At 50.5% G+C, this 24,987-nt stretch overlaps 1 protein-coding gene and 1 pseudogene across 1 annotated transcript in view; one reads left to right on the plus strand and one right to left on the minus strand.

Annotated features, from left to right (window-relative positions):
• Positions 1-24,987, plus strand: part of LOC144929108 (uncharacterized) — a 170,323-nt gene that overhangs the window by 91,084 nt on the left and 54,252 nt on the right. The window lies entirely within an intron of this gene.
• On the minus strand, positions 20,798-21,733 carry LOC144929456 (olfactory receptor 11A1-like; annotated as a pseudogene).

Genomic DNA, 24,987 nt, shown 5'->3' on the forward strand with positions numbered 1-24,987 from the left:
AATTGATGACCTCTGGACCTTTGATCCATGAGCTTAGCAGGTCTCTGCAGAGGGCCTTGTAGGCAGAAGAGTATGAAACAGCCAAGTTGCTATGGATGAAACCTGGGCTTCTGGGAAAAACACGGCTTATGAAAGAAAAAGAAAGAAAGAAAGAAAGAAAGAAAGAAAGAAAGAAAGAAAGAAAGAAAGAAAGAAAGAAAGAAAGAAAGAAAGAAAGAAAGAAAGAAATCCCTCCCTCCCTCCCTCCCTCAGGGAGGGGTAATCTCTTCCCTGCTGGAGGGAAGGATCCAACCCTGCAGCTTGTTCCATCTCCGCTACCCCACCCCTAAAGCTGGAGCTCCAGCGAATCAAGGGAGCAGGGACCAAGGACTGCTCTGGAAGAGGAGGAGGATGGAGGAGGAGGAGGTACCTGGATGCCGGTGGTGTCCTTCTCCGTGCCCAGGGTGAAGACGGAGTGAAGGGCAGCTCGCAAGAGGTGGGTCTCTAGGGCTGGCTCCAGGGCAGGTTTCATGGTGCTGGCAAGAGAGAGGAGCTGGTATTAGACTGTGCAGTATGGGGGTGGGACTGTCGCCAACACGGACACCAAGCCACAGGGATAGAGGCACAGGCTGGCGAGAATGGAAACTGAGGCACTGAGCTAGGGAATGACAAGGCCAAGGCGTCCCAGACAGACAGTGGCAGGACAGGAATAGCTCCTGTTCCCTGGAGCCTGCTGCCCCTCCTGTATCTGAGCCCGGGAGTGAGCCCCTCCCCAAGGTCCCTGTCATGGAGAGAGTGAACCTTCCCACCCCACCATCTCTGCCAGAGGCGCCACTCTGGGGAGGTGACCTGGGCGGGACAGTGACGGTGACTCCCAGCCTTGGGCCTGAGCAGCACTGGGGTGAGGGGAGTCGGCGGGGTGGGGGGTGGGGCTGTCTCGGTACCAGAGGTAGCCCACTGCAGCCAGGGAGTGGGCGAGGACGGCGCTGGGTGACGAGTCATCGGGAAGCTCCTCGATGAGCTCCTGTGAGACGCAAAGGAGACAAAGGAGCGTGTGAGATTCAGGCCCGACTGACACCTCCCAGTGAGGAGATGACACAGCCAGTGCCCCACATGGCCAGCAGGATCCCCCACCACCTACCGCTCTCCGATTCCTTCCTGCCCATCCGACTTGTCCCCCTTCCCGGATTCCTGCCCAGCTCACTCCCAATCCCCTTCTCTCCTCCTCCCTGTCAAAACTGCCCCCATTCAGCCCCATCCCGACGACCGAGCTGGAACCATGTGATTCCTTGTTCCCAACTCTCAGCTGCCCTCCAGCCCCACAATTCCCCCCCTGCCCACTTCTGACCAATCTCACAATTTCTCCCTTCTCTTCTCCCAAGTCTTCAGCCCCAGCAATCCTTGTTCTCTGCTGCCCCCTCCAACACCACCTGGCCCCCACCCATTAGCCCGGCCATACCCCTGCCAATCCCATGTCTCCCTCCTCCCTCCAGCTGCCGTATGGCGTGTCTCACTCACCACGATCCTCTTCACCACAGCCGCCTTGCAGCAGCGCGGCTCCAGCGTGTCCTCCCCTCTCTCCCATGCAGCCAGACATGCGGGGTAGACGGCCTGAAGGAACAGGAGCTGCTGCCCCTCGTCCTGGACCCACCGGGAGTGGGGTATAGCGAGAGATAACCTGTTAGCTAGGGACCTTCCTGCCCCACCCAAACCAGCTTCAGGGCTCAGGCTTCAATGGGGGATTGTGGGGACCCGCCTATTGTCCAAATCCCCCACCACTCCTACACAAGCAGGATCAGGAACTGGGACAGTGCCTGTGGGGGGAGACGACCTCAGCTGTTGTGGGACAAACACCCCCATCTTGGGGGTCCCAAATCATGGGTGTAAAAGGGCCCCATTAGGGGTGATGTATCATGAGGGACAAGACCCTCGACAGGGGGTGGGGATGCTGGGAAGGGACAGGGCAATCTTGGTTCCAGCCCAGGTGGGGAACATTTGTACCTTATCTCTGCACTGGAGCTGCTCTCGGATGAGCTTGAGAGCAGCTTCATCTTTGGCCATGTCCACCCCTTCCTCCTGCTCCGAATCCAGGGGGGTCCCTGCACCAGGGAGGGAAGGACAGGGGCATGGTGGGCAGAGCAGGATTCAAGACCCCCCTTCCCACCTCAGGCACCCAAGGCAGATTGGGCCCCAAACCTCCCTCTCAGGGATGTCTTCAGCCCCCAACAGGTGCCGTAGCCCAGAGCAGAGCCCCCCTCCACTGGCCAGGATTCCAGGGGAGGTGCCGATTCCCCCGGCCCCGGAGCAGCAAGGACCAAAGTGGCAGCAGCTCTTCACACCCCACCCCCAGGTCCCCGTGCGGAAGGGGCAGCTGTGTGATGGCTGCTGCTCTCAGTGGGGTTTGCGGGGCTCAGGCCAGACACCTGGGCTGGGGACCCCCCCACATATCCCTGGGAGAGCGTCTGGGCCCAGGGTGTTCACATCCCGTCCTCACCCCTCCCGGAGCCCAGCCTGGCTCCTCACCTGGCACAAAGCAGTGGCCTCCATCGGCCTGGCTGCTGCCAGAGGCCCAGGTGCTGCCGCTGTCCCAGGCTGAGCTGCCGGTGCTGGGACAGGGACCTTCCACCTCCTGGCCGGCGGGGGCTGGAAGGTCCTCAGAGACCGGGCAGGGCGATGCCTCCTGATGGGAAGGAGGGCTGGGCTCCTGGGGCCGCTGCTGCCCACACAACCAGCCCCAGAGCCACCCTGCCCGGCGCCCCTCCTGGGCTGGGCCTGCGCCGGGAGCTGGGTTCCTTTTCCAGAAGGCTGGGCACTTCCGCCGTCTGGCCTGGACGGGACCTGCTTCCCCGCCAGCGGGGACGCAGGGTTTGCTCTGCCCCTTGGGAAGATGGCAGCTGCTTCCCTCAGGCTCTGGGGCCACCTGCAGAGCCTTCCTCCTGAACATCCGCAGGAGCCTGGCCATCCTGGAACCGAGCGGGGAGCAGGGGTGAATCTGGGCTCAAGGCAGCCTTTCACTCATGGGCCTTTTCTGTCCCTCCTCCTCCCTGCTCCAACCACAGCAGCCCCCTCTGCCCCTACAGGAGTGCAGGGAGTGCCATCTACACACACTAGCAGGAGTTCATTGCATGATCTGCTCCCAACCTTCCCCCTCCTAATCCCTGCTGCTGCAATATCCAGGAAGTCTCATCCTTTTTGAGCAATGGGGTCAGTCCCAAAGACCATCGGTTCCTCTGGACAAGCAGCCCCCTCCTGTCATCCCAGGCCACTCTCCCACCCAGGCTAGAGAAGGAAGAGAACCCAGGAGTCCGGACTTCTCCTGGGAAACCATTCCCCACGTCAAAGTCACAAAGACCTTAGGCACAGGAAGACCAGAGCCCTCCTTGTTCCCCATTGATTTCCAGGCTCAGCAACTCACAGGGTCTGGCCCAGCTCCGAGACTCTCAGCCTGGGGAAGGGCTGGGAGCCCCCTTGCTGGAACCTTTCCAAACACACTGGAGACGGCTCTGGAGAAGCCCCTGCCTGGCCTAAGAGTGAGGGGCTCTTGGGGGCTGTTTGCAAAGGAAATCCCCCTTTGGAGATAGTCTCTCCCCGTTTCTGCCTCTCCGCAGACAGAGAGGGGAAGCCACCGAGGAACCTGAATGCCACTCACTTGCTCTCAGTGATGGTACGATGGATGGTGGATGTTCAGGGTCAGCAGACGTCCCTCGCCCTCCTCCTCACTCTCCAAGCCCAAGGCAGGCTGGAGAGGGTGGTGACCTCAGGAGTTACCCTGCCCAGCCAGCAGGCAGGGTGATGACACGAGGGCGATCGACTGGCTGTGAAAACAAGAGTCTGTCTGATTGCCAAGGGACGGAGAAACTCAGCCAGCAGCAGGGGGGTGCAGAACATGGCCCTAGGACGGAGGTAACAGCGCCTCCGGGATCCTGACATCCCAGCACTTTACACACCTTCCTGGAGCCTCCCAAACCCACTGGGCTGTAGCGATGGGAACCCAACCCTACTGATGGCAAACAGGCCTCAGCTACTAGCTCAGGGTCACACTGAGTGTCAGAGCCATGGATGGACCCCTTCACTAACCACTGCCACACACTCCCTCCCACAGCTGGCAATTGCAACCAGGCCCTAACGTCTGGTCCCCCTGCCTTTGAGAGGGAGTGTCACTCCTGCTTCCATTGCTGCCTCTTGATCTGTGGGACTTTGGGCAAGTTGCTCCCCCTCTCTATGGCTCTCTGGGACTCACATCCCTGAATGGGCTTTAAAAAAGAAAATGGTTAAAGTTTGGCCCCAACTAGTTCTTGTTTCTCGAGACTAGCCATTTTAGCAAAGTTTAGAATTCTTGACATTCATCACCTGGAAACATCCCTTTCTCCTTCGCAGACGGCCTTAACATCCCTTATCTCACCCAGGCTCCCTGCTGCCTGGAGTTAGAGAATTGACCCTGTTCCCATTGGACCTACCCAAGGTGTCACACAGCAAAGCGGTGACAGAGCCAGAAAGAGAAGACAACAGTCCTGACTCCTGTTCGAACTAACAGACAACAACCCCCCGGAGGCAGGGATAAAGCCCAGGAAATCAGGTGTGAACATTTTCATGGAAACCGTTTTCTGTCAGAAAATCCATTCAGACGAAACCACTTTGTTTCTTGAAATCATAAGAAGTAGGATGAAATTTCTTTGCAAAAATATTTGTTTGCAAAACAAGAGCATCTCCTGTTTGTCACAGTGCATTCAACTGTCTCATCGTACACAAAGGGGAGACACTATGATCTAGCAAAAAGAAAAAGGAGAACTTGTGGCACCTTAGAGACTAACAAATTTATTTGAGCATAAGCTTCAAATAAATTGGTTAGTCTCTAAGGTGCCACAAGTCCTCCTGTTCTTTTTGCGAATACAGACTAACACGGCTGCTACTCTGAAACCAACTATGATCTAGAAAATTAGATGAGATGCTTCAGTCTGAGCTAAGTAGTTGCTGCTCTTCACAATTTCAAAAGAATAAAATACAAAACCAATAGAGTATTAGGTCATAATCGGATATGGCTCAGTGTGATAGGACACCCCTAGTCTGCACTGCTCCGAGTGACACTCTTCAGTGGATCCCCAGCATCCACCCATGGCGAGGTAGGTGGGAGAGGATTGTTATTCGTTCTTGACAGAAGGAGAAACGAAGGCTGAGAAAGGAGCAGGGACTTGTCTTAGCTGATGCAGCCAGTCAGTAGCAGAGTTGCTCTCAAATGAGCTACAGACCAGCAATTGTTCATAGTAATTATTCAGCAAGTATTTGAGAAGAATTGGAATGTTCAAGAGGATCATGAACTGCTCCGACAATGAATGGAGAGCAGCATCCACATTGGTCAAACATTTAACTGGTTGTGACTTATTTGCTTGGTCATAAAAGAGAACAACAAAGACTAGAGTTTCCTCCCTGTCAATAGCCCCCTCCTCAGCCAATCAAGGTTGAGACTTTGAGGGGTGGGAGGCTAAGGGTTCTCATCAAATAGCCCAAAGAATGGCCCTCGTTACCACCGAGGGGATTACTCTCGGAGCACTATTCCAGTCTCACCTCTCTGTGTGTGCCTCCAACAACCCGCCCCCTCTCCCCCACGTCCAGCCCCCGCTCCACACACAGAGCTCCTGGTGGTGGGAGGAGAGCAGAGGAAAAGCACAAAGGAAGCAAGAAGAGAAAGGTAGGAGGGACAGAGGAAAAGAGAAAACAAAAAGGAGAAACCCCAATGGTCCCAGTAATTGGAAGGGACAAAGTCCTAGGTCAGAAATAAAATGCTGCCCCCACAATCTCGTGTTTTCCTTTCCTAAAAGTCAGCCGGCTCCTGATGGATCAGACTGAACAGGTTCCAAACCTCTCCGAGGCTCTTACCTTCTATACAGGGACGTCTGTTTTCGAGCAAAACCACTACAAGAAAAGGAGAAAACTCCGAAGAGGGTCCTCCTTGCGCTCACGAACGTGCAAGTGAATGCTCTCTCAGTCCTCCAGGAGAGACCTCGAGAAGGAGACGTGCTGAAGCAAAGCCACAGGGATCTCCAAGGTGGCCCCTGTCCTGCACCCCTGTCCTGCCTGGCTGATGTCAAGATCTCTCTGTGAGATCATCGCCTCCCCGCCACCTTTGTCCAATAGGCTGAGGTCCTGCCAAAGGCCCTTGTGATGTCACTGCCACACCCACCCCTCCCTTGCAGTGCTGATGTCCTGCTCCTGTCCAGCCACATTGGATGTTTCAGCCGCTTCCCCTGGATCACCCCACGCAATGAGCGTTCATTGTTCGGGGCTCAAGCCGAACACAGTAAAACATCAGAGGCTTCTCCCCGTGCTACGCTCAGTTTTTCATACATGAGCAGACTTTATGAACAGAAGAGACAATTAGAGCATGTCATCTCACCCCCTGCCTATCACATGCTTTCTGGAGAGCATAGTAGCTAGTTTTTGACTGCAGACGTTCCAGAAAGGCATCTCGTCTTCATTAGAAGACATCAAGAGGTGGGGAATTCCCACCACATCCCTTTCTAGTTTGTTCCTTTGGTGATTCATCCTCACGGTTGAATATGTGTGCCCTCTTTCGAATACGAATTGGTCTCTTTTGAGTTTCCAGCCACTGGGTCTTGTTATGCTTTTCTTGGCTAGATTAATGAGACCTTTAATACCCGATATTTTCTCTCCATGAAGTCACTTCAACACTTCAATGACGTCACCTCCCGATCTTTTTTATCATCTAAACAGGCTGAGCTCTTTCAATAGCTCACTGGCAGGCATTTTTCTCCAGCCCTCAAAATGTTTCATTGCTTTTTGCTGCCCCATCTCCAATATTTCCAAATCTTTTTTCAAAGGTGGATGCCAAGACTGGATACAGTATTCCATGATCAGTCTTCCTCATAGTGTGTCACCTCCCTATGCTCCTCACTGCTCTTTTCATACATCTAATGATGGCTTTAGCCCTGTCCACCACAGCATCACCCTGGGTGCTCATGTTGAATGGCTTGCCCAGCATGGCCCCTAAAACCTCTTCACAGTCAGTGCTTTCCTGGATACACTTCCCCCTTCTGTAGGTGTGGCCTGCATGCTTTGTCGCTAGCTATAGGACCCTTCAATTGGTTCTTTTCCAACTTGTTTTCTTTGAATGGCTCCAGCTTATCAAGGGATCCGATTGCTCTGTGTAACTGCCCTCTCCTCATCATTAATTCCACTCTGCTACTATTTTATCACCCACCAATGTTAGCAGCAGTGATTTTATACTGGGGTGCAGTTCATTGATATTTATTTTCAAGAATTAGTCCTTGAGAGTCTCTTTATATCCCTAGTGCCCAGAACCTGCTCCACACAGCACAGCGAGAAAAGGCCACCCAGCCCAACTGCTCCCCTGGGGCTAAGCACAGAACAAACTTAGGAGCTTGTAAAAAGAAAAGGAGTACTTTTGGCACCTTAGAGACTAACCAATTTATTTGAGCATAAGCTTTCATGAGCTACAGCTCACTTTATGCATCCGATGAAGTGATCTGTAGCTCACGAAAGCTTATACTCAAATAAATTGGTTAGTCTCTAAGGTCCCACAAGTACTCCTTTTCTTTTTGCGAATACAGACAAACATGGCTGCTACTCTGAAGCCTGTCATTAGGAGCTTGTGTTATCCATCGGGTCTGATCTACATGTGGGGGTCATCAGCTTACAGATACACTCTAGACTGGCACCATAGCAGGCCCCAAATGTATCTAAGTGCCCCAGCTTGCAAACCAGGAGAGAAAAAACCATAACCTTGAGTAGCTTTATTTATAGTTGTGGAAACTGAGGCACACAGAAGCAAAGAGATTTGCTCATGGTCAAAGAGCCAGAAAGAGAAAACGGCAGATCTTCTGATAGTCAGTCCTGGGCCCTAGCCGTGTTTGTCCTGGCCTCTCTGCTTCAGCTCCAGTAACAACCCGAGTCGAGGTTTTCTTCTTCTCCCTGCCCTTTAACTTCACATCGCTGCAGAAGAAAGATTGTTTCTGACCAGCTGGTTCTAATGCATGTCGATGTCTTTCCAGAAGATGTGCTCTGGCTCAGTCCCATGTCATGGGTTTTCTGGAGGAAGCACTCGGTGCCGTTCTAAGGCCTGTGTTACACAGAAGATGGACAGAATGGTCCTTTCTGACCTTCAATTATTTCTTTCGCTCGGAGGATAACGCTGGTCATTTTCTCTCATTCACTTTCCTTTGATATAATTTCAATCCAGTCCAAAGGATTTCCTCTTCCATTGTGTCTTCGACACCTTTCCTAGCAAACAGTTACTGTTGGAGCACAGGTTTCCAGTTTCAGGCTGTCCCAGGGTGAGATGGCCATGAAAGGGGTAGTAGCTCAACTGAACCTATCCCCAGGTGAAGGGAATAAGTGCAGGGGTCACATGAGAAGGAGCAGCATGTGACTAGGATCCATGCCTGGTGGGCGATATAAGGACAGCCTGTGCTCAGCCAGGAGAGAGACCCGCAATGGGAGCAGGCCTGGGAGGGGCTCGGATAGTCCTTTAAAGGCAGTTTCGGTACACAGTAGGGAATGGAACAGCCAAGCTGCTAGGGTTGGGAGCTGAGCCTCCTGGCAGTGTCCAGGAACGAAAGCACAGTATCTGCCAGGAAGGGAGTCCCCACAGAGGGACACCTTAATCTCCCAGGGAGGGAAAAGGCTCTCACTGCCTTTTCTTAACCTCATGGGGTGTTCTCCTGCTCCGCCAACCCCAGCCCTATTTCAGCATCTCCAGGTGCTTGAGGGAGCAGGAACCAGAGGCCAGCCTGCACCTGGGGCACAGATGGAGGTTGATGACCTACCTGCCCGTGGTGACCGTGGTGCAGGACAGCCCTCAGGACATGTGAATGCAGCTCCAGATCCGGGAGCAGCTTTTCTTTGCTGGCAGGAGACCTTGCAGGTTGAGGGGGGGGGGTGAGACAGGCACTCACATGCGCATGGAAGTTTGGGGAACAGGACAGAGGCCGGGGCTGGGCAAGGAGGGCAGGGACTTGGGAAGAAAGAGAGAAGATCAACCACTTTCTGAATGTGGGTCAGGATTATCCCCACTTTAGAGAGTGAGAAATTGAGGTGCCACGTGGAAGCGGGATTGCCTTTTGCCCGAGCGTCTGAAGAATCGCTACAGCTAAAATAGAAAAGCTATTAAGTGTCAGAAGAAGATGAATCATGGAATTCAGAGTTCAGGGCTGACCAGCAAAGGTTTCGTATATGTCATAAACCAGTCTGTGCTCTGACACCTCCCTGGTCTTGGAGAAAGGGGTCCATCCCTTGGACAGGGTGTCACGGAGTCCCCGGGCGATGCTCTGGAACTACTCCCTACGAAGCCAGTCAGGACTCTGGGGAAGTCTCCTTTCTGGGAGCAGACTGTCTGCAGGACACGCAGCTCACATAGCTTCCACCTTCCTGGGTCTGACCTCGGAGCATTCAGCATCCCCTGCCCCTCCGTGCGCTTCTCACAGCGAGTCCGCCCAGGCGTTGTCCTGGGGAAGCCAGAGGGTCCTGCACCCCAACTCCGCAGTCAGACGTGACTCTCAGCCAGCCAGTAAAACAGAAGGTTTATTAGATGACAGGAACATGGTCCAAAACAGAGCTTGTAGGTGCAGAGACCAGGACCCCTCAGCTGGGTCCATTTTGGGGGTCAGTGAGCCAGACAACCACGTCTGCACTTCACTCCAAGTCCCCAGCCAGCATCAAAACTGAAAACTCCCTCCAGACCCTCCTCCTCCGGGCTTTGTTCCTTTCCCGGGCCAGGAGGTCACCTGATTCCTTTGTTCTCCAACCCTTTAGTTCTCACCTTGCAGGGGGGAAGGGCCCAGGCCAACAGTTGCCAGGAAACAGGGTGTCAGACATTCTCTGTGTCCAGACCCCTGCACACACCTGCCCTCTAGGGCTCTGCACTGATCATACACCCTTATCCCACCACCTAGATACTTAAGAACTGCATAGGGGAAACTGAGGCACCCCCACACTATTCAGAGGAACCATTAAGAACAGTCCCACTTCGTCACATCTCTCCCCCCTTCGAGATCGAACTGAGCGGGGTCACTTTAGCCGGTGACCTGGGGAAGTTCGAAGCCACCAACATTCCCATAGATGCCCCAGCATCTCTCCCATTCCTTGGTGGGAGTTACACCAGGCCCTTCCAGTTTCACGCCCTCCCTTAGGTCGGGGGTGGACGATAGCACTCGCAGGCCGCATGTGGGAAAGTTTATGCGGCCTGTGCCCTTTGGCCACCCCAAAACCCCTGGGGGTCAAACTGGGATCGGGTCTTCTCCCAGCGCTCCAGTCTGGAGGACTGCCATTCAGGCTCTCTTGGTTAAGAGCCCCCATATTGACCTGGGCCACATACAGTTCACTTACAGAACTAGCATGGAGACATTCCTTTCTCAACAACCTTGTCTCCCCCAACAATCTGGCCAAACACAGCCACTTGGTTATAGGACTGTTTAACTTTCTTAACAGCTTTCACTTCATCTGAGACCTTCTCAAAGCTATCCACACTGGATCTTTCAACAGGAAAGTCAGGGGCTTCATTCACAACAGAAACTTCTGGCTGTTAGGAACTGAAACTTTCTTGATTAAATCACTTTCACACTCTTCAGCTGCAGTAAACTGCTTGCAAAGACTCCATAAGGACTCCTTTCCCTAGGGGTTTTTCTATGCAACAATTCACCCTTCACAGAAATTCCGATGAAGTGAGCTGTAGCTCACGAAAGCTCATGCTCAAATAAATTGGTTAGTCTCTAAGGTGCCACAAGTCCTCCTTTTCTTTTTGCTCTTACCCTCTTTACCTAGGGCTTGCTCTAGAGGACACTTTCCTGAGCAACAACAGACTCTTTCTGGGTCTCACTTACATCCAGAATTACCTCTGGCCTGTCAGGCAGATTCCGACACAATCCCCTTTCAGGCAAACTTACAGACTTCCTAGATGAAAGGTGAGAAGCATTCTCCTTCCCTTTGCCACCCACTAGCAACAGGCAAAATACAAGCATCAGAATTGTCTGGGTTCTGGCATTTTACATAGACATGGACTGGATGCGACCTAGTTACAGGGCCATTCTCCCTAGCAGACACAAACTTAGGACCATTCCCTTCCTGGGCTTTAGCTGAATCCAGAACCAACTCTGAGACAACTGCAGTATTCTCAACCATCACAGGCCGAAAGGCCCCTTCTGTCTGCTCCACAGACAAAGAAGAGCCGGACACACTTTCTCCTTTACCAGACACACAGCTTGGGATCTCATTCCCCTGGTCCCAGCACACAAGGCTGGTCACAGACAACTGCTTGGAGATCAGGGTAGCTCCCTCCATAGGCAAGTCAATACCCCTGACAGACACGGGCACGTTTCCTTCACTGTCACACTTCTCCACGCAGGTAACAGGTAAGGTCCAGGGACACTCATCTTCCACTCTCCTCGGCTTCCACACTTCTGACTAGACAAAGCCATCAGCTCACAAGGCTGCCTGGGCTCATCCAGACTTTTCTTACCAAGCACCTTGCCACTCCCAACAGATACCCTGCCCTGCCTGTGTCTCCTCCCACTCAGCTGGGGTCTCAGCTCCCACTGTGCTCAGCTCTGCCTTTGCCATCCCAGTGGAGTAGGCAGCAAGCTCGCTGCTTTCCTCACTGCATCAGAGCCAGCGTGAGCCCCCTCTCCGGTGTGCAAGGGGGCGGGGAGCATCTCTCCGTCCCACCCAGCCCCAGGGGCTGGTTACAGGCATGCAGGTAGCCTGAGCCTAGCAGCTCCTCCCTGCTGCCAGCCAGGTCATCTGCATTTTCACTGACCATTTCCCTCTCCACCAATTGGTTCCCTGGATTCAAATTCAAACCCTTGGCAGTTACAGGAGCAGGGCCTGGATCTTGTCCCAAAGAGACACAGTCACCCCACAACAGGGTCTCGCAGCTGGTATCCTGGGGAACCCCAACGACCAGCCAGCCCCACCCCTCCTAGGTCTGCACAGGGATCTGGGCCATAGGGAGAGAGAGGGGCTTCATCCCTGGGACCCTCACACAGCCCCTCAGCATCTGAGGCTGCACCACCACGGGCCTGACAACAGTTCTCTCTGCCCCAGGATCTCGCCACCCCAGGAATGTCTCCCCACTGACCATCACCTTCCGTTCCCACTGGAGGTCCGAGGGGCCTGGCCCCAGGAAACTCCACACAGACATATAGGTTGGGGTGAGGAGTGGGAGCCTGTCCACCACCGCACTCATCTGGCTGATGGAGCCTATGGCCTTGGGGCCCAGCAAGGGAGCTAGACACCGGGGCTTTTCCGCAGGGTTCCCCTGGTTCAAATCGCCAGCCTGCTCAAAGGCAGTGAGGTGGGCATCCACACCCCCCCCTCCTCCTTAACCAGGGGCAGCAATTGAGTCTCAAGGTTCCCTGCGGAACTGGCACCCCGGGGTCTATCCCCACCCACCCCTGGGAGGTCCCTTCTGCCTCTCTGCTCCACCATCGCCAGTTCATGCTGCTGCTGCTTCTGCAGCTCTTTCTTGGACTCTCGCTGTCTCTCACAGTCCTCTTGCTCTCTCAGACTCAGCTCCAATCCTGTCCGTCTCCGATCCCCGGATGGGGAACCCGATCGTGAAGACCCTCGTCTGGTCAGGGACTGGAGTCTTGAGGATGCCTGGCTACTACTCCAGCTGCTCCCAGATCCTGCTATAGCCCTAGTTGGGGTCAGGAATCTGTCCCTTAGAGCGATCCTCCTCCTCCAGCTGCACGATTAACTGTGCTTTGGTGGGTTTCAGAGTAACAGCCGTGTTAGTCTGTATTCACAAAAAGAAAAGGAGGACTTGTGGCACCTTAGAGACTCACCAATTTATTTGAGCATGAGCTTTCGTGAGCTACAGCTCACTTCATCAGATGCATACTGTGGAAACTGCAGAAGACATTATATACACAGAGACCATGAAACAATACCTCCTCCCACCCCACTCCCCTGCTGGTAATAGCTTATCTATTACCAGCAGGAGAGTGAGTTTGCGTGTGGGGGGGGCGGAGGGTGAGAAAACCTGGATTTGTGCTGGAAATGGCCCAACTTGATTATCATACACATTGTAAGGAGAGTGATCACTTTAGATAAGCTATTACCAGCAGGAGCGTGGGGTGGGAGGAGGTATTGTTTCATGGTCTCTGTGTATATAATGTCTTCTGCAGTTTCCACAGTATGCATCCGATGAAGTGAGCTGTAGCTCACGAAAGCTCATGCTCAAATAAATTGGTTAGTCTCTAAGGTGCCACAAGTCCTCCTTTTCTTTTTGCGAATACAGACTAACACGGCTGTTACTCTAAATCCATTAAGGCACTTAGAAAATTCCAACCAATATTGGTAGGAAAGTTAAAACTTTTATTTCACTGATTTTTCTATTCTCTCTCTCTCTCTCTCTCTCTCTTCTTAAGTAATCAGCTGTGTATCTATCTCTCTAGCTCCCATGTATATAGAATGGGTGCTGTGTGTCTGCAGGCTACAGCGTCCCTGTTTCACCATCTGTGTTTATCTCCAGCAGCTACAACTGGCTTTGTCCCCTGCTATGGAATCCTCTCTGGGACCTTGTGACCAGTGTGAACCTCTAATGACTCAGGATGGCCTCTTCAAAAACAGGTGGGATCAATTGGTTCACAGAAACATACCTAGCAGAGGGAAACAGGGTTAAAACAATAAAATCCTATGCACGTATTGTCTGATTTCACGCACCATTTCAGTCTCTTGCTGAAGTTCTCAGAATCCTCATCGCAGCCGTCCAGGAGGCTCCAGTCTTCCCTGGAAAAGTTTTCCTTCAGGGTTGCCTCGTCGAAAGCTACCGGTTGGTGCCTTCTGTTCACCATACACAGTGCCTTTTTCTCCACCTTCACAGTGAACGTGAGTCTGGCTCTCAGCAGGCGATGGCCGCTTCCGGTGTTGAACGATGGCACTGCTGAAATATCCTGCAGGAAGCGTCGTCTATCGATCAGGAAGTAATCGATTTCATTCTTTGTCTTCGCATTTGGTGCGATCCGGGTCCATCTTCTGTTGGCCTTCTTTCGGAACCAGGTGTTACCAATGAACATTCTCCTTGTCTCTGCCAATATATCTCGTCGTTCTCGCACGTTTCATTCTCCAATACCTATGAACTTTTCGCCCTCTCTCCCTCTTCCAACCTTGGCATTAAAATCTCCCATCACAATCCTTTATGTGGAACTCTGAGCGAGGGTTTCCTCCAGCTTCTGATAGAATCCTTCCATATCATCATCTTCGCATGCACTTGTGGGAGCATAGATCTGGATGACTTTGAGGGTATTGTTTCGGTTCAGTAGGAGGTAAAGCACCCCGATACGTGATGACTTCAAATGGCATGAGACGATTTGCCAACACTAAACACTGCCTTTCCGTGCCAGTTTAAGCAGGTTCCACTTAACCCAGGTACCCCGCAAAAACAATGAGGCAGGTTGCCCCCTGCAACCCCGGCCTCTCAGATAGCCTGACACCCCAATCAGAATCTCTCCCCACTTATTCATAGATTCTAAGGCCAGAAGGGTCCCTGGGATCATCTAGACTGCGTTGCTGTGAAACACAGGCCGTAAGACTTCCCTGAATTAATTCCTGTTTGCACTAGAGCAGATGCTTCAGAAAAAACATTCAATCCTGATTTTAAAATTTCCACTGATGGGAAATCCACCATGACTCTTTGGTAAATTGTTCCAGTGGTTAATTACCCTCACTGATAAACACTGTGCCTTATTTCTCATATGAATTTGTCTAGCTTCAACTTCCAGCTCTTTACCCTTGTTATACCTTTCTCTGCTAGATTGATGAGCCCACCCTTATCACATTTCTGGTCCCCACATGGTAACTTACAGACTGTGATCAGTTCACCCCTTAACCTGCTCCTTGTTAAACTGAACTGATTGAACTCCTTGAGTCTTCCAATCCTTTAATCGTCCTCATGGCTCTTCGCTGAACCCTTTGTGAATTGTGGGCACCACAACTGGATGCAGGATTCCAGCAGTGGTCGCACCAGTGCCAAATACAGAGGTAAAATAGCCTCTCTGCTCCAGATCACCCCGTTTATATAGCCAAGCATCACATTAACCCTTTGAGCCACAGGCTGTTTTTTTATCCACTCCAAAGTCCCTTAGTTCAGGGTTCCTGCCCAAAGGTCCCTCTCTGGTTCGAGAAGGGCGTCTGAATCTGACTACACTGGTTCATGCAGTGTCATAGCTGAAAGCTTGTCTCTCTCACCAACGGAAGTTGGTCCAATAAGAGATATTACCTCACCCACCCTGTATCTCTCATACACTGCTTCATGCACTTCTCCCACGGGGCTTTTCCTTTTGAGCATCAGACCATTGAGGTCTGTCTACAGCTACCATGAGGCAGTGCTTGCAGAATTTAACCCTTAGCTACCCAGACCACAGCCACCCAAAGTAACTGTGCGTATCAGCAGGACTTGGACCTGGGCCTGTAAGGTTAACGGGTAAGTAATATCCCCACACTGCAACCTGGCAGTGCCTGTAGCTGACTCATTCCCTGTGGCCCATAATCTGCAGTGGTTGTACGCCACGGTAAATTCCATCCTGCATGATCGGACTGAAAGTGCTCTTAGCTCCTTGACCCTATATTCGCCTATGGGACGCACCAAGAAGTGTCCAGGCAACAATGTGGATCCCAGCCAGCTGCCATGACCATCTTGCTTCTCTGTGTCTGAAGTCCTGGTACTGACCATGACTCTGACTTGGATTCTGACTCCTGATCGACCCCTGGAAACGCAACTGGGATGCTGATACCTGGTTTTGACCCTTGTCCCAATTCCTGATTCTGTCTCTGGCTCTGACCCTCGGCTTGACTCTTGACCCTGATACTGACTCTGACCCCTGGCTTCACATGCTGGCACATGGTAGATGTGCAGGTGAACGAGCCCCTGATGACGTGGCTAATGGGATTAGGTCCTATGATGGTGTCACTTGAATAAATATATGGACAGAGTTGGCATCGGGCTTTGTTGCAAAGACACACATAGTTTGATTCACATCATCTCATATCTCTTCTCATGACAAAGTTTGTCCAAATATGGGATACCATTATTGAGAAAGTCTTCATATTTTTGTATAAGCCAAATCAATCAATCAATAAATCTGATATGATGGCATATATCACATTGGTAAATGTGCAGGTGAACGAGCCCCTGATGGCTCACCATACGATCCACTGTCTACAGCCAAGCTCTAAGATAAAACTGCATTTGCTCCAATCCCTCAGACAGAGACAAACTCCTACAAGATCTCCATCAAGCATTCTTAAAACTACAATACCCACCTGCTGAAGTGAAAAAACAGATTGACAGAGCCAGAAGAGTACCCAGAAGTCACCAACTACAAGACTGGCCCAACAAAGAAAGTAACAGAACGCCACTAGCCGTCACCTTCAGCCCCCAACTAAAACCTCTCCAGCGCATCATCAAAGATCTACAACCTATCCTGAAGGACGACCCATCACTCTCACAAATCTTGGGAGACAGGCCAGCCCTTGCCTACAGACAGCCCCCCAACCTGAAGCAAATACTCACCAGCAACCACACACCACACACCAAAAACACTAACCCAGGAACCTATCTTTGCAACAAAGCCCGATGCCAACTCTGTCCACATATTTATTCAAGTGACACCATCATAGGACCTAATCCCATTAGCCACACCATCAGCGGCTCGTTCACCTGCACATCTACCAATGTGATATATGCCATCATGTGCCAGCAATGCCCCTCTGCCATGTACATTGGTTAAACCGGACAGTCTCTGCGCAAAAGAATAAATGGACACAAATCTGACATCAGGAATCATAACATTCAAAAACCAGTCGGAGAACACTTCAACCTCTCTAGCCACTCAGTAAAAGATCTAACGGTGGCAATTTTGCAACAGAAAAGCTTCAAAAACAGACTCCAAGGAGAGACTGCTGAGCTTGAATTAATATGCAAACTAGATACCATTCACTTGGGTTTGATCAGAGACTGGGAGTGGCTGGGTCATTACACATATTGAATCTATTTCCTTAAGTTACGGATCCTCACACCTTCTTCTCAACTGTCTAAATGGGCCATCTTGATTATCACGACAAAAGTTTTTTTCTCCTGCTGCTAATAGCTCATCTTAACTAATTAGCCTCTCACAGTTTGTATGGTAACTTCCAACTTATCTGTATGTATATATATATCTCTCTTACTATATGTTCCATTCTATGCATCCGATGAAGTGAGCTGTAGCCCATGAAAGCTTATGCTCTAATAAATTTGTTAGTCTCTAAGGTGCCACAAGTCCTCCTGTTCTTTTTCCCATTATTGTATTGGCTACTGAACTCTATTGGTCACTAGTCAGTATTTCTGACACCCCCACCCACCTCATTTCCTCTACTCTGCTGCCATCTAGTGTTGATTTCCCAGCATGACAGCCTGTTGCTCTTTCCTCTAGTGGATTCTTCTCTCTATAGCTGCCTCTTTCCCGTTCTTGACTCTCATGTCATGTGGTGGCCGTTATTTAATATAACAGCCCATAACTGACTCCATAACATCTGCGACTATCCACCTTTCACTATGCAGCACAGAGGTCCTCTTCTCTTCAGTGCTCTCTACTCAGCACTTACACACCGTTATACAGCTTCACCTCCCTTTCCATTGGTCCTTTGGCAACATAACTTCTCCTTTCTTGCCCCTCCACTTTGGCTGCTGTTCATTGGGCAGCACAGCTGCACCTGTCCTCTCTGCCCTCTTGTGGCCCTAGACAGCATAACTGCATCTCTCCTCATTTCTTACCTACTGCTAGGTGGGTGCTGTTTCAAACTATAGCCACTGGGAACAAAATCGTACAAAAAATGATTGCAACATTCGTGGCTACAAGAGCGCATACAATGGCAGCAGCTCTCAAAGGCTTAGCAGGGGTTTCCCATCCATCCAGCGCCTTTTTTCTGATGTGGGCTCTGTGTCCAATGGAAATGCACAGATTGAAGCTACCATGACAGAATCCCAGTGGCTCTCCAGGCTGAGATTCTCAGAGGTGTGTAAGGTGATGTGCATCCATCTCCCATTTTAAAGGGATTTGGGTGACTAACTCTGTTATGTCCCTTGTGAAATCCCTTCCGCAGAGTCGGAGCCCTACAATTCTCACTGGTGCCCAGCTCCCCGACCTCTGGCCAAGCCCTGACGTGCTCCCAGTGACTGAGCCAGCACTGCCGTGTTTGGCATCACAGGAGTTCTGCCCGTTGGTAGGTGATCGCCGCTTCCTCTCACCGTAAGTTGCCTCACCCCCTGAGGAAAGGGCCCTGTGTGGAGCAGAGCTGCCTGGGGTACCTGGGGCTGACTAGACACAGTTGGCAATGGGCTTTGTTGCAAGGATAGGTTCCTGGGTTAGTGTTTTTGTTGTGTGGGGTGTGGTTGCTGGTGAGTATTTGCTTCAGGTTGGGGGGCTGTGTGTACGCAAGGACTGGCCTGTCTCCCAAGATCTGTGACAGTGGTGGGTCGTCCTTCAGGATAGGTTGTAGATCCTTGATGATGCGTTGGAGAGGTTTTAGTTGGGGGCTGAAGGTGATGGCTAGTGGCCTTCTGTTATTTTCTTTGTTGGGCCTGTCCTGTAGTAGGTAACTTCTGGGTACTCTTCTGGCTCGGTCAATCTGTTTCTTCACTTCAGCAGGTGGGTATTGTAGTTGTAAGAATGCTCGAATCTTGTAGGTGTTTGTCTCTGTCTGAGGGGTTGGAGCAAATGCGGTTGTATCGTAGAGCTTGGCTGTGTGATGGATCGTGTGGTGTGGTCTGGGTGAAAGCTGGAGGCATGTAGGTAAGCATAGTGGTCAGTAGGTTTCCGGTATAGGGTGGTGTTTATGTGGCCATTGCTTATTAGCACTGTAGTGTCCAGGAAGTGGATCTCTTGTGTGGACTGGTCCAGGCTGAGGTTGATGGTGGGATGGAAATTGTTGAAATCATGGTGGAATTCCTCAAGGGCTTCTTTTCCATGGGTCAAGATGATGAAGATATCATCAATGTAGCACAAGTAGAGGAGGGGCGTTAGGGGACGAGAGCTGAGGAAGCTTTTTCTAAGTCAGCCATGAAAATGTTGGCATACTGTGGGGCCATGCGGGTACCCGTAGCAGTGACGCTGTTTTGAAGGTATACATTATCCCCAAACACTCCCTCCTCAGGGCCTATGCTACCAGCACTCCCAGCTATCTTCGAGACACCACTGACTTCCTGAGGAAACTACAATCCATCGGTGATCTTCCTGAAAACACGATCCTAGCCACTATGGATGTAGAAGCCCTCTACACCAACATTCCACACAAAGATGGACTACAAGCCGTCAAGAACACTATCTCTGATAATGTCACGGCAAACCTGGTGGCTGAATTTTGTGACTTTGTCCTCACCCATAACTACTTCACATGCCTGTTGCCAACTGTGTCCACATATCTATTCAGGGGACACCATCATAGGGCCTAATCACATCAGCCACACTATCAGAGGCTCGTTCACCTGCACATCTACCAATGTGATATGTGCCATCATGTGCCAGCAATGCCCCTCTGCCATGTAGCATGGTTTAGCAGGGGTTTCCCATCCATCCAGTGCCTTTCAGTTGATGTGGGTTCTGTTTCCAATGGAAATGCATAGATTGAAGCTACCATGACAGAATCCCAGTGGCTCTCCAGGCTGAGATTCTCAGAGACGTTTAAGGAGATAGGCGTCCATCTCCCATTTAAAAGAGATTTGGGTGACTAGCTCCGTCAGGTCCCTTGGGAAATCCTTTCTGCAGAGTCGGAGCCCTACAATTCTCACTGGTGCCCAGCTCCCCGACCTCTGGCCAAGCCCTGACGTGCTCCCAGTGACTGAGCCAGCACTGCCGTGTTTGGCATCACAGGAGTTCTGCCCGTTGGTAGGTGGTCACCGCTTCCTCTCACCGTAAGTTGCCTCACCCCCTGAGGAAAGGGCCCTGTGTGGAGCAGAGCTGCCTGGGGTACCTGGGGCTGACTAGACACTGTGCCCTCAGAACTAGCCCTGTTGGACATTGGGCTTGTTGCAGTTAGTTTTGGGGACGCTCATTGTAACAGGTCCCCTCCCTTTCAACTGCTCTGTGCAGCTGGGGGAAGCAGAGCAGCTGGTGCCCTGCAGGGCCATGAGCAGAGTCCCTCGTCAGTGACCGTTTGACAGACCCGACCCCCGGAACGGGCTCAGTTCTACGGGTGCCCTGGCAAACCCCCAGCTGGGCCTGGACAGTCCCAGTGGACCTGACGTGTGAGTCTACCTCTTTGTTTGCCCAACCTCCCTGCCTCCAAGGGCCCGAAGAGCCTGGAGCTGTCGCTTTCCCGGAGCTGGTCACAGCCAGGTATAGCCCAGATAAGAGCTATAACGCTGTTCCTGGTGAAGTGTCCAGAGGTCACTGCTGGGGCCTGGTTGCTTGCCTCCGGCCTCTGTGAGTTCAGTGAAGATGGTTGGTTTGCAGATGGTTATGATGGTAATAAGAACAATTTCAGGGGTGGCAGATTTCCCAGCCTTACGTTCCCATCTCTGCTGCACAAGGAGTTACTAGTTTTATTGTCCAAACATTTATTTTGATCAAGAATGGCTTTTTAAAAGATCTAAACAATTGGTTACAATTTTGTTTCCATTCTGCCTAGTGCCCATAACTCCATGATGGGAACATGGTTATGGCCACCTCCCTCCCTCCCTGGTCCTTCCACTGAGATGGACAGCACTGAGTGCTGAGATTTTCACTAGGACTTTTCAACTTAATTTTAATGGGGGATGATTGCTGAAATCACCCAGACAGCCTGAGGTTTTCAAAGCTAAGTTATTATCTCAGAGTCTCTGCATGTTTTTGCAAAAGCCACATTTACTGAATGCTTTCCTCAAAGCTTCCTTGACCTCTCTGTTTCTCAGGCTGTAGATGAGGGGGTTTACCAGGGGAGTCAGGACCGTGTAGCAAAGAGGGAGCACTTTGTTTAGCTCTCAGTGTATCACGTTTCGGTAGCATGTAGACAATCATTAGGGTTCCATAGAAAATTGTCACCACAATGAGATGAGAGGAGCAGGTGGAAAAGGCCTTTTGCCTACTGGTGGTGGAAGGGATTCTCAGGATGCTGGCAATGATACACAGGTAGGATGTCAGGGTTAGTAGGAATGGAGGCAGGGTGAATACACAGGATACTAACCAGTGTGTGTCACTGCAGGAGAGCTCTATAGGTGGGATGACATCACAATAGAAATGGTCAGTGTCATTCGGGCCATAGAATGTTAACTGTGATAGGAATAAAACAAAGATAGTAGTAGCCAAACAAGCTTTAACCAGGACCCAGCAGCCAACTGGACGAAAAACCCAGTATTCATAAGAGTTGAATAGTGCAGGGGTTTACATATCGCTAAATACCGATCATAAGACATCGCTGCTAGGAGACAGCATTCTGTAGCCACCAGAGAACCAAAGAAATACAGTTGTGTGATGCAGCCACTGACTGAGATGGTTCTGTCCCCAGTCAGGAGACTGGCCAGCATCTGGGGCACGATGGCTGAGGTGTAGCAGATCTCCAGGCATGACAAATTCCCCAGGAAGAAGTAAATGGGGGTGTGAAGGTGCTGATCAGCCACAACGAGCACCACGATGAGGGTGTTCCCAACCATGGTTGCCATGTAGATCAGTAGGAACATCAGGAAGAGAAGAATTTGCAGGTCAGGGAGATCCCCGAATCCCAGGAGGAAGAATTCAGTGATGGCTGTTTGGTTTCTGCAGTCTGCCATTGGTTGTGTCTAGGAACAATAAATCTGTGCTACTGAATTGGAAGGACACAGAGTTCAAAGTTAATCAAATCTCATGAATTAATTCCATAAATATTCAGAAACTCCCCTTCCTCTCCTGGTTACAGGCTGAAATTTTAAGACTAAATTTAGATTTCAGAGCCAAGTGCCAGGAAACTGAGTCTGAGGACAGAACATTGCTCTGATGGGCAAGAGGGTGTTTGACACGGATACCAGTGACTACTATAACAGCCCATTTGTCTCGTAGCCACATACTGATATGACAGATCAGATCATTTCTCTGTCTGACATACTAGAGCTTAACAATGATGCTTAAATGCTGTATTTCGTTTCTGGCAATGGCCAGAATCATGCCATGTCTTATGAGTCAAAATCAAGCATCAACTAAAATCTTGGACTGAGATTTTTCAATGTGGTCTAGAGTTCTTAGGCACCGTCCTGCTGTTAGATTTCTTTCCATTAATTCTAACACTATATCCTGGTATATTCAGCATTTCAGTGCCCTGTAGGAGAAGGAATAATTTTCACCCCCTCACAAGAGATCAGTTCATGCCATAAATTATGAAGTGGAGTAAATTCTCCCTTAGTGCCTGTGGTGGTGATGGGAACATGGTGAGGGACTGGCAGTGCCTTTTCTGTTTCCCAACAGTAGCTATGTAGCCGTCATAAAATACAGCTCTTTGGAGGGTGGATCTTAGGAAGGGGTAAAACCAGGCTGTTGTGCAACCCTAACTGGGGAATGACCCTCCCCACTCCATAATGAGTGTGGGATGATACAGGAACAGGAAAGGCACTGGAGTGGGGTGGGGGAGGGGGGAAAAGATGCTGTCCCTAAACTCGGAGTCTAGAAACAATCTGGCATGTGTGATCTGGGTTAGTAAGACTCTATCACCACTCGCCACCCATTGGGGCACACACTGAGCCAGATCCTCAGCTGGTGTAAATCAAGGTAGCTCCATTTTTGTCATTGGGACAGTTCCCCAACTGAGGACCTGTCACAAGGCATGAATCTCATGCTCCATCTCTGTGAAAAGGTGCTATGAACACTGACTGGCGCTGCAGTGGGAAGGAAAGGCTAAAACTCTTAATATTCACCTGAAGAGCTCTGTGTAGCTCAAAAGCTTCTCTCGTTCACCAACAGGAGTTGGTCCAATAAAAGATATTACCTCACCCACCTTGTCCCTCTAATATTCACAAACCACATTCATGCCCTGTGTCAAGGTTCCTTCCGGACTCTGAACTCTAGGGTACAGATGTGGGGACCTGCATGATAAACCCCCTAAGCTTATTTTTACCAGCTTAGGTTAAAACTTCCCCAAGGTACAAGCTATTTTACCTTTTGCCCTTGGACTCTATTGCTGCCACCACCAAGCGTCTAATAAATATATATAACAGGGAAAGAGCCTGCTTGGAAACTTCTTTCTCCCGCAAAAATCCTCCCAAACCCTACACCCCCTTTCCTGGGGAAGCCTTGATAAAAATCCTCACCAATTTGCATAGGTGAACACAGACCCAAACCCTTGGATCTTAAGAACAATGAAAACCCAATCAGGTTCTTAAAAGAAGAATTTTAATGGAAGAAAAAGTAAAAATCACCTCTGTAAAATCAGGATGGTAAATACCTTACAGGGTAATCAGATTCAAAACAGAGAATCCCTCTAGGCAAAACCTTAAGTTACAAAAAGACACAAAAACAGGAATATTGATTGACTGGGGATTGGTCCTGCTTTGAGCAGGGGGTTGGACTAGATGACCTCCTGAGGTCGTTTGCAACACTGATATTCTATGATTCTATGAATATACATTCCATTCAGCACAGCTTATTTTATCAGCCATTTAAACAAAACAGAATCTAACGCATATCTAGCTAGATTACTTACTAAGTTCTAAGACTCCATTCCTTTTCTGTTCCTGGCAAAAAAACATCACACAGACGGAGAGAACCTTTGTTTCTCCCCCGCTCCAGCTTTGAAAGTATCTTATTTCCTCATTGGTCATTTTGGTCAGGTGCCAGCAAGGTTATCGTAACTTCTTAACCCTTTACAGGTGAAAGGGTTTTTCCTCTGGCCAGGAGGGATTTTAAAGGGGTTTACCCTTCCCTTTATATTTATGACATGCTCCCCAAATCACAGATAGGGTGAAACACTGGCTGTGATTTCTTCCTGGAGCTCTTGGAGAAAACAGAGTTAATAAGACACATGCACCTCTAAATGTACTACCAAGTACATAAAGACTAACAATATTTTCCACATGTCAAGGACGATTTTAACCAGTTGATTCTGGAAAATTTCACGGGAGAGTGCATCCGCCACTTTGTTAGAAGCTCCTGAGATGTGTTGGATGTCGATATCAAAATCTTGGAGAGCTAAACTCCACCAAATATGTTTTTGTTATTTCCTGTGGTGGTATGAAGCCACTGTAGCACAGCATGGTCGGTTTGCAGGTGGAAACGCCGTCCCCAAACATATGGGTGTAGCTTTTCCAGAGCGTAGACAATGGCGTAACATACTTTTTCACTGACTGACCAGTGGCTTTCCCTCTCAGACAGCTTCTTGCTGAGAAACACTACAGAGTGGAATTCTTGATCCGGTCCTTCCTGTATTAAAACTGCTCTCACACCACGCTCGGACGCATCTGTGGTTACTAGGAACAGTTTGTCAAAGTCTGGGGCCCTTAGTACAGGGTCAGACATGAGTGTCGCTTTAAGCTGGTTAAAGGCCTTCTGACACTCTTTGGTCCACTGAACGGAATTTGGCTGTTCCTTTTTGGTTAGGTCTGTCAGTGGGGCGGCGATTTGGCTGTATTGCGGTACAAATTGCCTGTAATATCCGGCCAAACCTAAGAAGGATTGGACCTGTTTCTTTGACTTTGGGACAGGCCATTTTTGGATAGCATCCCCTTTGGCCTGTAGGGGGTTGATAGTTCCTTGACCCACCTGGTGTCCAAGGTGAGTCACTCTGTTTAGGCCTATTTGACACGTCTTAGCCTTAACAGTTAGTCCTGCCTCCCTTATGTACTCAAAGACTTTTTGTAGATGTTCTGCCCAGGAATCCGAAAATATGGCCACATCGTCAAGGTAGGCGACTGCATATTCTCCTAATCCCGCTAGGAGACCAGCTACAAGTCTTTGGAAGGTGGCAGATGCATTCCGCAGCCCAAAAGGGAGTACATTAAATTCATACAGCCCGAGATGTGTGGTGAAGGCTGACCTTTCCTTGGCAGATTCATCTGGTGGT

This window comes from Lepidochelys kempii, chromosome 14 (assembly GCF_965140285.1).
Source record: "Lepidochelys kempii isolate rLepKem1 chromosome 14, rLepKem1.hap1, whole genome shotgun sequence".
NCBI classification, from domain to species: domain Eukaryota; kingdom Metazoa; phylum Chordata; order Testudines; family Cheloniidae; genus Lepidochelys; species Lepidochelys kempii.